The 13,069-nt window shown below is 38.6% G+C and overlaps 1 protein-coding gene across 1 annotated transcript in view; it reads right to left on the bottom strand.

Annotated features, from left to right (window-relative positions):
* Window positions 1–12,922: 12,922 nt before the first annotated feature.
* TNNI2 (troponin I2, fast skeletal type) overlaps window positions 12,923–13,069 on the bottom strand; it is an 8,198-nt gene continuing 8,051 nt past the window's right edge. The window contains exon 5 of the mRNA XM_087716653.1: window positions 12,923–13,069. This exon is cut by the window's right edge and continues 260 nt beyond it. The gene's annotated coding sequence lies outside the window, so the exon portion shown is untranslated.

The raw sequence follows: 13,069 nt of genomic DNA, 5'->3' as shown, positions 1-13,069 counted from the left end.
ACACAGCCATCCTTGTCAAAAATACTCCCCAAAATACAAACCCAATATACCACTTCAACCCTCCATACACCCTTTCTTTCACCCCCCTCCAACTTTCCTTTCTCCCCTCCAACATTCCCCTCTCCTACTTCCCCTCCCCCTCTATCACTCCTTTCTCCCAATACACTCCCTCCCTTCCATCTCACCCTCCTTCCGATCCTCTCTCCCACCCTCTCTACCCCTTTTTCTTCTTTCCCTCTGCTCCTCCCTTCGGTGTATTTCTACTATCTATCAATATATTCAGCTTCTTATTTTTACACTAGAATTAAAAAGGCAACAGTATACAAGTGCAATCATATTCACTGAGCCAAGGTGGCGCAGTGGTTAAATGCAGCACTGCAGGCTACTGCTAGATCAGCAGGTCAGCGGTTCAAATCTCACCGGCTCAGGGTTGACTCAGCCTTCCATCCTTCCGAGGTGGGTAAAATGAGGACCCAGATTGTTGGGGGCAATATGCTGACTCTCTGTAAACCGCTTAGAGAGGCCTGAAAGGCCTATGAAGCGGTATATAAGTCTACTGCTATTGCTATTGCTATATTACTTTAAAATCTGGCACATACTATATTTCCCCCCTCCCCCTCCCCCCTATGACCCCACCTCCCTTCCCCCCCGACTTCCCAGAGCCCGTACACGGTGTAGCTTTTTATCAAACACAGTCTAAGATATATTAAAGCCAAGGAAATTAAAAAAGAGAGAGAGAAAAAAGAAAAAAGAAAGAGAAGAAAAAAAATCAGTAAAATCTCTGCGTTGAACTCAGCTTCTTGCCATTACACAAACTTTAAGCAGTTTACATTGTTCCTAATCTTAGTTGTTTGATTACCTGCAGGCTTTCCCCAGAAGTTATTTGTTGGTTCAACTTTTGCCTGTACTCTTCTCTAACTAGGGGTATTATCTCTTTATCTAAGTATCTATCTATATCTAAACCCTTAATTTTGTCCCCTTTGTACCTCCTTCCCTCTATAACACAATTTAGATACATTTCAAATTTTTCTTTTGATTTCCTCTTCCAATTCTTTTACTTTTTGCCCTTGTTTATGTCTATGTATTTTGTTTATATTCATCAGTACTCCTCTCATATATGCTTTACTTACATCCCCTACAAATTCCATGAATATACCCTTATTTGTATTCAGAACAAAGTATTATAGCAGTAGACTTATATACCGCTTCATAGGCCTTTCAGGCCTCTCTAAGCGGTTTACAGAGAGTCAGTATATTGCCCCCAACAATCTGGGTCCTCATTTTACCCACCTCGGAAGGATGGAAGGCTGAGTCAACCCTGAGCCGGTGAGATTTGAACCGCTGACCTGCTGATCTAGCAGTAGCCTGCAGTGCTGCATTTAACCACTGCGCCACCTTGGCTCTTAATTCAGATGGCAATTTTTTACAATCATTAATATACTTTTCATATCTAAATATACTCTCATTCGACCTCCAAGACCTTCTTGCCTGCACTACCCTTCCCAATTCCGTCCAGACTGGGTTATGATCCAAGAGGACCCTCACCGCAATCTTTGTCTTCTTCACCTAGAAAATAAATCATTAGTGATTTGTATAAAATCATTGATTGATGTCCATCAGAAAAAGGGGTGAAGTCATATGCCTCTGCGTTTCTTTCTCGCCAAACATTTCTCAATTCGAAGTTGTCCATCAAGTCTTTTTCCCTTCTAGAATTGGGTCTGATGCGATATATCTTCCAAAGGGATCTGCTTCAATTAACTCAGCCTTAATGTCTTTTCTTAAGTATACAACTATACCATTTTTCTTTTCCGTAGCAGAGGTCACAAAATATTGACCAAGTTGATAGATATTTGATAGATAGATAGGTTGAACAGATATTTTTGATCAGTTGATTGGATATGAATTTCTTGCAGACAAATTATATCGTTCTTGAACTGTTTGAGATAGTGAAATATTTTCTTTCTCCTCTGTAAAGAGTTCAGACCATAACTCCTTGATCAATGGCTGATGATTATTGAGGTTGTTGCAATATGCCTTGTTTTCCCATTCGTCTGGTAGTCATACGGCTAGATCTTTGTTCTCTGGTCCCTTGCCCTTCCGGAAGGAGGAAATGGTGCTTTTTGTCTGGTAGTTGGGTGATTTGCTGTTTATCTTGTCCTTCTCGTAGTCTTTCTCCAGATCCAGATAATTCAGGGTGTCCCACCTTCAGGGTCTTGTGATAAAAATCTCGGGCTTCCCATACAGAGTTGAGACGATATTTTTGCTTATCAAATGTAATTATGATACCAAATGGTACATCCCATCTATACTGTATCTGATGGTTTCTGAGTTCTTCCACTAGAAAAGCATAATCTCTCCTGGCTGTTAGCATTTGGGGTGGTATTTCTTTCAAGACAATCAAGTCCTGTCCGCCAATTTGAAGCCTGGTATTATAAGACTCTTGTAGTATCATGTTTCTAAACTCTCTTGTAGTGAAATATATAATTACATCTCGGGGGAGTTGCCTCTGTTTTGCGACCCAAGAGTTAGCGCGATAATTTTTTTCGATCTGCCATCAAAGTTGGACCCCGGTCTTTCCACCAGACGGTTAAAAGCCTCTGAGAAAATCTGCTTCAAGTTCTCCTGTTCGTTTTCACGCAGCCCCCTAACTCTTAATGCAAGCTCCATCTGTTTGTAGTGTATCATAACAATTTGTTTTTCAGCGTTTTCAACTTTTTGTTGCACCACTTCAATTTTGGATGTCAAGTTAGTGTTGGCTTCATCAAGAACCTCTAGCTTATCTTCCATTCCAGAAACATATTCTGTCAATACAGTTACAAGTCCCACCATATCGTCCTTTGTTTTGGCAATCCTAGTATCAAGCTTATCATATAAGTCTGCATTAAATTTCTTTATCTCCTCTCTGAATTCTCTGAGAGTTTCTAAATTCTGCTCTCTAAATTCTCTAAGAGTCTCAAAAAAAAAGTTCTTTCGTTAGCAAATCTCCAGTAGGGGGCATAGAGGGTGGAAGCTGCAACTTTGTGCCAAGTGCGTGAGATGTACTCCTAAAAAGAGGTCTCCCTGAATTTGATTTTGATGCCATTATATCTTTTCTTCAAACAATTATTCAACAATTATTCAAACTCTGCTGGCCCGTTGTGTAGCTTACAAGGGAAGAAAGTCCCCCCTTTATTTGTTCTTAGAGGTTTTTCAAAAGGTTTCAGAAAAGAGCATTGTAACAAAGCAGGTTTCAAAAGATTAGCAATGTAACGAAATAGTTCATATTCATCTCTGTTTGGAATGTCTCTATATTAACAAGGAGTCTTTTAAAGCTTTTAAAAGTAGATAAGAAAAAAGTCTTGTGAACTCTTCAGAGAAACGAAACTAGTTAGTAAAAGAATGCTATCTGGCTGTTCCTTTGATCTTTTTCTTTGCAGACAGTTAGGAATGTGGCACCCGCCATTTTGGGAGCTTATTTTTTTAGAAACCAAGTGCACAAAGAAAGCTCTTTCTTTTTTTTCTTTTTTTTAAAGGCAGATAAGGTTCTCGGGTACGGACTCTGCTTGTATTAATCTCAAATAAATATATCAAAAATTGTCCTAAGCGGGGGTTCCTTACTTTGCGCCGTAATGATTACAGCTGAAGTTTTTGGCGCGGAGATGTGATTCAGCCTTCGGTCGGCCCCCCCTTCCATTCGCAGCAAAAAAAAAAAGCTGCAAACTTCAAAGAAAAGCTCTTACCAGCTGGATCTCTCTCTCACTCTTCTTTGCCTGAAGAATGAGTTTATCTACCAGGTATTTAGGCAGATAACACGGCCAGGAACCCGGGGGCAGCTCGTTAAGCTGCCGCCATCAGCAAAGTCCCGCCCCGGAAGTCCGGCTTTGATGCTTTTTCTGATGTGTGACTAGGTACTTTGATTTTAAAGTGACTATTACAGCTGTGCTGTACATTAACTGGTTCGTTTCCAAGATGAATCCCAAGTCAATTGTTGAAAACACTGCATTAACCATTTTCATGATAGGGGCCAAAATTTTCTTAGGCACATTTTTTAGTGATGGTAAACGTTGCCTTTCTGAAATGCTCCATGATCTTATCCTTCAATTCTTTTTGTTTTTGAGTTAGTTCATCAGTTGGTTCAGTGATAACTGGTTCTAGTGGTGGTGGTGTTATTTCCTCCCTGAGAGCTTCTTCTGGGAGTTCTACTATAATGTCTTTAGTTGTGTCTTGAATATCAGTTATTTCTGCTTGTGATATTGTTTTTTTTGGTTTTGCAATTTGCCTGAATTTCCTCAAGTTCAACTTCACTCAACACTTTATTCCGTATAATAAATCGCCTTTGATCTGCTAGTCGTTGTTCACTAACATTTGAATCTGGATATTGTTCTTTCCATAATTCATACATTCGCTTTAAATAACCTCTTTTTTCTGGCTCTGATTTGTAGTAACAGGCCATTATGGCACGGTTTTCATCTGCACTATATTTTTGTTGTTTTGTTGGCTGGTCCACTTGTAGCCCACTTGTCGACAGATGTCCAGGAACCCCAACATCCGCCGCGGCCCTTGTTAATCTGCGCGACTACCGATGTGGTATAAAATTTTTATTCGTTTCTTTCACCATATTGTATGGGTTGGCGGGTTTTTTTTATGGGGCCAGGTTGCCAACCTGACCCCAACCCTCCTCCTTTCTCATCTGGGCTTGGGACCGGCAATGGCGCAGTTGTTGTTGTTATTGTTGTTGTTGTTGTTGTTGTTACTATTATTATTCTTATTACTCTTATTCTTATTATTATTATTATTGGGTTTCAGCCTGACAAAGAATATAGTCAAGCCAGAATTCATAGGAGTAGTTGTTTTGTCATGAGCAATTGGGTTCAACTGAAGGCGATGTCTGCTGCCATTTTCTGTTACTCAACTCTCTTTTGGGAAGTGATTTTTCTAGTTAGCCCAGCATCCTTTTAAGTTTTGTTTGTTGCTTCACACATTTAGATGGGAAGCAGCAATCCATTTTGAAAAAAAAATCAAGAAACATTCTGCTCCCACTCAAATTGCTGTTGATATGTGAAAGGGTTCAAAGAGCTGTGGAATTTTGCCACAACCACCACACTTTTGTCAAGGTTGGGAATGCATTTGTGATATTGGGGGCTACCTCAATAAACAGAATGCAAACAAAGGTTTTGGTGCATGTGGCAAGCATGAATCATCCCAATACATCCCACTATTGAGTTCAAGTACTTTCCTTCTTGAGACAGCATAAAGTAATAATGGCATGAAATGTGCTGTGCATATTGCTAACCCTTATCCTGCCTCTCACACTACTGGTGGGAGGGTGGCGCCATTTTGTCTACTCCACTCTAGCTTTGGCAGCACCCAAGGACCAATGTGAGAACTTGCTTTACATGCGGTCCAATCTTACATTCCAGCACTTGCATTCTCATTCTCTGGCAGCCAAGGAAGAAGGTAAGTTTGCACAGCAGGATGGTATATGGAAAATGGCAGGCGGAGCCTGTATTTTGTGGTGTTGCAAACAGTGGAAACAATGGCATAATGCAAAAGATATCTTGAGACAGCAAAGGATGCATTTTTTATTCCATGTAACGGCTCCTTATGCTTCAGACTGATTGAAATTTAGTCTAAGCAGATGCTTCTGATTATGAAGTATGCAGTCTGAGAAGATATTAAATGAAAGAGAAAAGAAATTACAAAGAAAAAAAGTAGGAGTGAGTGAGCAGTGATCTCAAAAGAAAACATTTCTGGCTACATTCCTAACATTCCTTCAAGCTTAATTTATACTTATTGCTGCATTTATTTGTTTTACTAGGTTTATAAGCCACTCCAATCATTCTCAGCAATGTCTTCAAAAAGACTTCCAGGGAACAAATAGTAAAGTAAAGACAGCTCCACAATGACTATGATGGAATGAAGATTGGGTGTCTAGACTAATTCATTCGTAATTCCTTTCTGGACAAAAAGAGAACCCACAAATGTTCCACACAGTTCCTCCTAATGAGGAGACCACAAGATAGTGGTGGATTTAGAGTTTTGAGACATGAGAGAATAAATATCTTGCTGAAATTGTGGTTGACACCTTCAAAAGACACTGGGTTTGTATACTTCCTTTTCTAATCACTTTTGGAAATAGCTTGTTAACTGCTTTTCAGCTATTAGGAACCTCTGGATTGATATGTTTTACAATACTAGGTGAGTTTCCTTTCAACCTTAGTGAAGAATATATTTAAAAACAAGTTTAAGTACATTTCTTTTTCTTTTGTAATAAACAGCAAGAGTGATTAGAATTTTTATTTTGGGAAGATACAAATAGACTAAGGGTCCAGATGGATTTGAAATAAGACTTTGGAATTAATTATAAGAATCCTTCCTATGTGAAATGCCTTTGTTTTGAATTCTCTTAAAATAAGAAACATGATAGGATAAAACTTTGAAGACTGGATGCTAAAGAGAATCAGAAGGAACTAAAGTTATAATTAAAGAGAATGACATTTAAATTTGACTTACTAGTTCAGAATACAACATAATATTTTAATATTACACATTTTGAAGGATATTTTTGAGCAATGGACCCAGAACTTAATTTTAAGAGAAATAGACAAATGCTCTAGACAAACTCTGTTTAAAAGATGTGGAAGGGGAACTCATTTTACTGGATAAGGCTGAGACTGATCCTAAAGTAGATTTAAAAGTAGATTTAAAAATGACAGATTATAAGAATGATATAGGAAAAGATGCTACATTGGATATATCAATAAAACTGGATGATATTGTAATAATGTATTTAAAAAGGATATTCAAAAAATAGACCGAAAGAATGATCTGGATAACTTTCCTTCATTGGATTTACAAAAGAGGTTTACTGTTGAAGAAGAGTTAGAGTACTTTGAAGAATTTTGTGAAAAAAACAAACCAAAAAAATGAAAAGAAATCAAGTTTCAGGACATTATATAAAAGGAGTAAAGATCAAGAATGAATAAACGGTAAGGTTTTCTCTGGTGACGCTTAATGCATTTGTGCTGATCAAGACTGAATGATGAGGCTTTAAGGATATGTTTAGAGATAAGTAATGGGATATGAGAAGAGATCATTTATTATATTTTAATGTGGTAAGTTACTAAAATTGTTTGCACTTTATATATTTCTTTTCTTTTTATTTATTACACTTTTATTTTTTATTTCCTTTCGATTTTTTCTTCTATTTTTTATTTTTTGCACTTTCTTTTTCTTTTCATTTTTCAGTTTTTACTTTGTATTCGTTTTTATTTTTAATTGTAATTTAATGGTATTATTATTTTTTAAAAGAAAAACAGAAGTACTATTTGCAGAGGAAGTAAACTTGAGAAATTGCAATGTTGATCTCGACACCATACTTCATGCCTTGCCTCTGCATCCTCCTAATTATAGCAATAGCACTTAGACTCTAGAGAGAGTGCAGAGAAGAGCAACAAAGATGATTAGGGGACTGGAGACTAAAACATATTAAGAACGGTTGCAGGAACTAGGTATGTCTATTTTAATGAGAAGAAGGACTAGGGGAGACATGATAGCAGTATTCCAATATCTCAGGAGTTGCCACAAAGAAGAGGGAGTCAAACTATTCTCCAGGGCACCTGAGTGTAGAACAAGAAGCAATGGGTGGAAACTAATCAAGGAGAGAACTGAGGAGAACTGAGGAGAAATTTCCTGACAGTTAGAACAATTAACCAGTGGAACAGCTTGCCTCCAGAAGTTGTGAATGCCCCAACACTGGAAGTCTTTAAGAAGATGTTGGATAGTCATTTGTCTGAAACAGTATAGGATTTCCTGCCTAGGCAGGGGGTTGGACTAGAAGACCTCCAAGGTCCATTCCAACTCTGCTATTGTATTGTATTATTGTTCTGTAGACTTATATACCACTTCACAGTGCATTACAGTCCTCTCTACAGTCCTCAGAGCAGCATATCCCCCCCCCCACAATTTGGATCATTTTACTGACCTCAGAAGGATGGAAGGCTGAGTCAGTTTTGAGTTTGTCTTGATATATAGTTATTCTGAAAGCCAATTTTAATTATCCTGTCTGCTGATATTGCTTGGTCTCATCCCCCAGCTGGCCATGAAGGTTTTTATATTTGTGGGTTCAGTGCTTTTTAAAACAGACCAGAACTGCTTGTTGAAAACATAGCTTTAGCTTGAAAGAATTCTAGCATTGTGTTTAAAAACAGGACTTCCCCTCCTTGGAAAGAGTGTTAGTCCTGTGCTTCATAGAGAGTTGATATTTTAAAATCAGGGAAGAAAGTCAGGTTCTCCCAGCTCTGCATTGCTGATTCTATCCAAAATGAGTGTATTACACATGCCTGCTGCATTTTCCAGCAACGGTTGTGCTCTCTGATGTTTGTATTATGTTGGGTAGGGAGCTGCCATTTTGGCCTTCTTCTATGCTAGGGGTGTCAAACTCAAGGCCCCTGGGCCGAATCCAGGGTGCTTAGATCTGGTCTGCACAGCTACCCTGGAAACAGCAAGGGACCTGCACACGGCTTTCCCAAGCTCCATTTTCGCAGGAGAGTTGCAGGAGGCCACGCAGCCAGAAACCTGCTTACCAATTTAGGAGATATGGGAGCAGTGGGGAAAATGAAGAGTTCTATCTGCCACATGAAGGTCACAAACAGAATGACATGGGGTGACACAGAAGGCCTTGATGCTCCTTGCTACTCCTCCATCATTCCAGTGCTCTGCCATGCTAGTTGTTTTTGAACAAGGGTCTACCATACTTCTGGAAGATCATTTAATCTACACCTCCAAATAGCTTAGCTAACAGGTTGATGGAATAAAGAAGGGAGTCTTTTCTAATGAACCAGGAACCATCAATTCTTCTTCATGCTGCATTCCTCCCCCACTTACCAATCTTGTCAGCTGGGCTATTTTGGGACATGGATTTAATACTCTTCCAGAGCAAAAAAACAAAAACAAAAACAAAACCCAGAACTGTGTTCTGAAATGGCCTGAGTTGTAGGTCACTGGTACAGAGAACCTTCACACCAATGACCTTCAAGGCAGCTTGAAAAGGGACTAAAGCCTCCAATCCAATCATTATCCATCTCAGTTAGCTTCTTGGATTGCTCCCTAAGCATGTTTACAAACATCAAGGACACTGTTGTTGGCTGTTCTTTCTTGTACCACCATCTTCTACCAGCTGGTGACAAGGAGTGAGATGGGAAACACATCCAGGAGAACCCATCAATCACTGCACCTAAATTGCCCTGCATTAAAAACTATAAAGACAGCTCCACTTACCATTTCAGTAATGAAGCAGAAAAGGATTCAGCCACTGGGGCAGTTTAATTTGTCCTGGCATATTATCACCCAGTTCGAGGACTAGAGGATAAATGTCAACACAGTCATAAGGAAAAACCTCAGAAATATGCATTTCCTGTCTTCAAAGTTTGAAAAGTTAACAAAGAACCCTTTGGTTTTAGAACATTATAATTGATTCTTCCAGATCCCTAAACATGAAGAGAGTTTGTTTCATTATCCTCTATCTGGATGTTTTCTTCAAATGCTGTCAGTGAAGCATAAGGAAGCAGTCAGCTTTGGAAATGTTTGTTTTCAGCAGCACACTAAATTATCTCTTTCTAAGCAGAAAACATCCCAGGAGACTAATCATCACCAGTTCTTTCTGCTGTGCTTGTTCATATATTATAAAGCTGATCCCACATGGCAGTTCTGGATCTGGTTTTATGATATGCAAGTGAAATCTCCAAGAAAATATTACCACCTGTATCTACAACACAGTTGTGCCATCTTCCAAGGTGGTCTCTTCCATTACAGCGTCCCCTGCTTAACCCATCTCTACTTCATGCCCACTAAGCATGCTTTTCCCCCTCCTCCCTAAAAAATTCCTTGTATAAATGTGGTGTCTTTTTTGTTCTTTTGCAGATCTCATGATTTTCCCTAAGCCTGCTGATATTCCCCAAGTGCAAGAGAAATGCCACTTTGGCTGCATATGAAATGGTAGACAGATAATTGAGTTCCTGTAAAAAGTGATCACATGGGAGAACAAACAGTAGAAAAGAGTTCCAAAGGAACTATTGGATCTGTAGAAGAAATGAGTATAAATTTAAGTTGCCAGCTAAGTTTTTAAAATAATAATAAAAAATATTAAAAGAAGCAAAACTAACCACTGGATTATATTATTGCTGATGATGAGTTGCTTTTCAGTCCCTTTCTTGATCCCCCGCACCATTTCTTTTTGCTGCATTTATTACTGAATAGTTATTCCTTTTTCCCCTATAATTTGAGAATATATCCATAAAACAAAATTATGATTTTTTTTCCCTTACAAGACTCTAGATTCTCAGGAATAATCTATTAGGTCCATATTAGGACAGTTGGCAGAACCAATGTTAGCTGTAGTTAAGAACAAAGTTAAAACTGGGCAAAGTATCCTCCTCCTCTTTTCCATTTCTCGTTCTGATTTTCATTCTCTCGTCGTTTTTCTTCCTTCCTTTAGACTTAGTGTTGGTGGATGTACAAGTGCCCAAATAATTTTGCAAAATGTTTTACAAAACTATCTGTTCTTGCTCTTTTTCCAACTGCCTGCTCCTTTCGGATAATCAGATATTCTATCTCTCTCTAACCACATATCAAACGTAGGCAGTATATTAGGGTTCAGATATATGAAAGGAGAAAAAATGTTTAGGAACTGTTTTCATTTCCACAAAAAAAATAGGACCAGAAATAGGCTTAATGGGTATAAATTGCAGCTACCTGGGTTTTGTTTAAGTATAAGGGAAAACATTCTAAAGTTAATGTCTGCACAGCAGTGGAAGAGTCTATCTATTAAGGTTGTAGCTCATTTCTTTTTAAAGTTTTTTTTTAAGAAGAAGCTAGCCAACTGCCTCTCGTACATAGTTTAATCAGTTTTCCTGAAAATTGCAGAGGGTTGGACTAGATAATGCTTGGGGTCTCTTCCGACTCCGTGATTGTATGATCAGACAGACAGAAAGATAGACAGGTGTAGGCCATGTAAAGCCCTGACTGGATGCTTCAGTTCAATTGACCCTTATGTAATAAAACCATACTTTGCTTCCAATATTACATCAGAGCCACTCTAATACATGGAATCTATCACTTTTCTGATCTTGGCAAAGCAAAGTGGTTTGTGTTCAGAGGATGTGTTTTATTGATGCAAATTATACTATTGTAATCAATATACCAATTGAACCCATTCCACAGCCTAAAATGTAGACAACCAATATGTTGGGATAAATTACAACTATTGCCCTAAAAGTGCCAGTCAATCTCCTTTAAGGAGGACTTTCAAAATCATGATTTGAGTATCATGACATCCCTCTCCTGTGTCTTTCAATCATTTCCTTCTGACAATCTACCAGGAGTGTCAAACTTGCGGCCCACAGGTTGGGTGCGTCATGCTCTGGCCTTGACCACCCCAGTTTAGCAAAGAGGGAAAAAAAGTTGTGATACGTCACATGACAACAATGTAATGTCGCAAGTTTGACACTTGTGATGTAGGCCAACAATCTTATTGTTATGTATTGTATATAGTTGTCAGTTGAAGTTCTCAATCTGGTCCTCTGTTGGAGCGGGAAAATTCTCTCTCCTGATTGGTTGTGGGCTGATCCCTATAAAAGGAGCTGTCAGCCCTGGAGAGACAGTTGCCTCACAGCAGTACTTGAATAGAGAGCTGTTAGAAATCACTCAGGCCTCACCTCCATTCTTCACCCAGAACATAACACTTATAATAAACACAAACCTGTATGAGAAGAGGTATTTGAATGTGAAACTATTTAGAATTTAGGGTAGATAATATTTATACTTTGAAATGAAGTCACAAGGGAGAAGAAGTAAATGAGGTTCTTGCAAAGGTGATGCATTTGATTATATTTGCCAGAAGTCCAGCAGTCGTACTCTTACGTTTTTAAATCATTATCAAGAAAAGGCCCACAGAGAGCATCTTGCAGTAAGCCAGCTGGGAAATTATTAGAGCATGGATGACTGTTGCAAAATTATTCCTGTCCGGAGTTGGCTCTAACCTGACAAACCAGGCACTGTTGGTAAAAGCATTTAACACTGCTGATGCCACCTGGATCTCTGGCTACAAAGTTGGGTCTAGAAACAGCTCCCAGCTGTGAACCTGCTGTCTTAGAAGTAATACAAACTGCCCAAAATAGATTATGCATGTGTATGTGTGTATGCACATATATACATACTCCTGATTTTATCTAACTATAGAATCTCTACCTTCTCACCTTATCCAGGCATCTTCACATCTGCCTTTATCCAGATGATAAAAAGGAGTGGTATTTGAAAGGTACCCACTCTGGATCACATGGAAATTTGCCCAATAACTCCACAATAACTGTTTTCATTGCTGAGTGAAATATTGGGATATGCCCTTCATGTTGTTCCTTGTTAAACCCTTTGAACTGATCCAGAAGAATGGAGAATTAAAGCAACCAATCACCATCCTAAAACCAGAGCAAAATAGGTGCCAGTTTCTTCTGACTATTCTCAGTGCTGGCACTTGTTCAGTCTGTTCCTATAGACTTGTATCCCATAGGAAAAGAATTGTTTCATTAATATGTGAATGCATCTGAGAAACTATTCACCCATTCATGAACAATTCGTGTCATTTTTATGATCATCCTGTTGCCACCTACAATTATCCTCCATGTTTCAGAAACCTTTGATCGTTTGCCAAAAGATTTAGTCCAAGAATAAATCTGAGTGCAACAGCAAATTTGATGGCATTCAGCTTTGGAAATATTTCTCAGCCGTACAGTTAATTTCCTGACGAGTTCTTTATGTTGCTTTCCTAAACACCAAAGGTAATTTTGATTTATCAGAAATTTATGTACAATTCCCCTATTAGGAAATCAAAGCCCGTGTGAGACACAGCCCTTTCATGCCTTGATTTCCCAAGTCTTAAGATAGCAGCCATACTTTCAAAGCTTTATTTACATCAGTTTTAGTTCACGTTGCAACACCAGATCCTACCAAATGACAAGAGTTAATGAAGACTGAATAGTTGAAACTCATGCAACTACCTTTGTTGTACTATGTATTTAAGGATCTCATCAACTAG

The sequence above is a fragment of the Thamnophis sirtalis genome, unplaced genomic scaffold, assembly GCF_051295495.1.
Source record: "Thamnophis sirtalis isolate CommonGarterSnake01/CBP01778 unplaced genomic scaffold, rThaSir2_p1.2 scaffold_1, whole genome shotgun sequence".
Classification (NCBI taxonomy): Eukaryota; Metazoa; Chordata; class Lepidosauria; order Squamata; family Natricidae; genus Thamnophis; species Thamnophis sirtalis.
The sequence above is the reverse complement of the archived record's forward strand: the minus strand, read 5'-3'. Positions and strand labels throughout refer to the sequence as shown.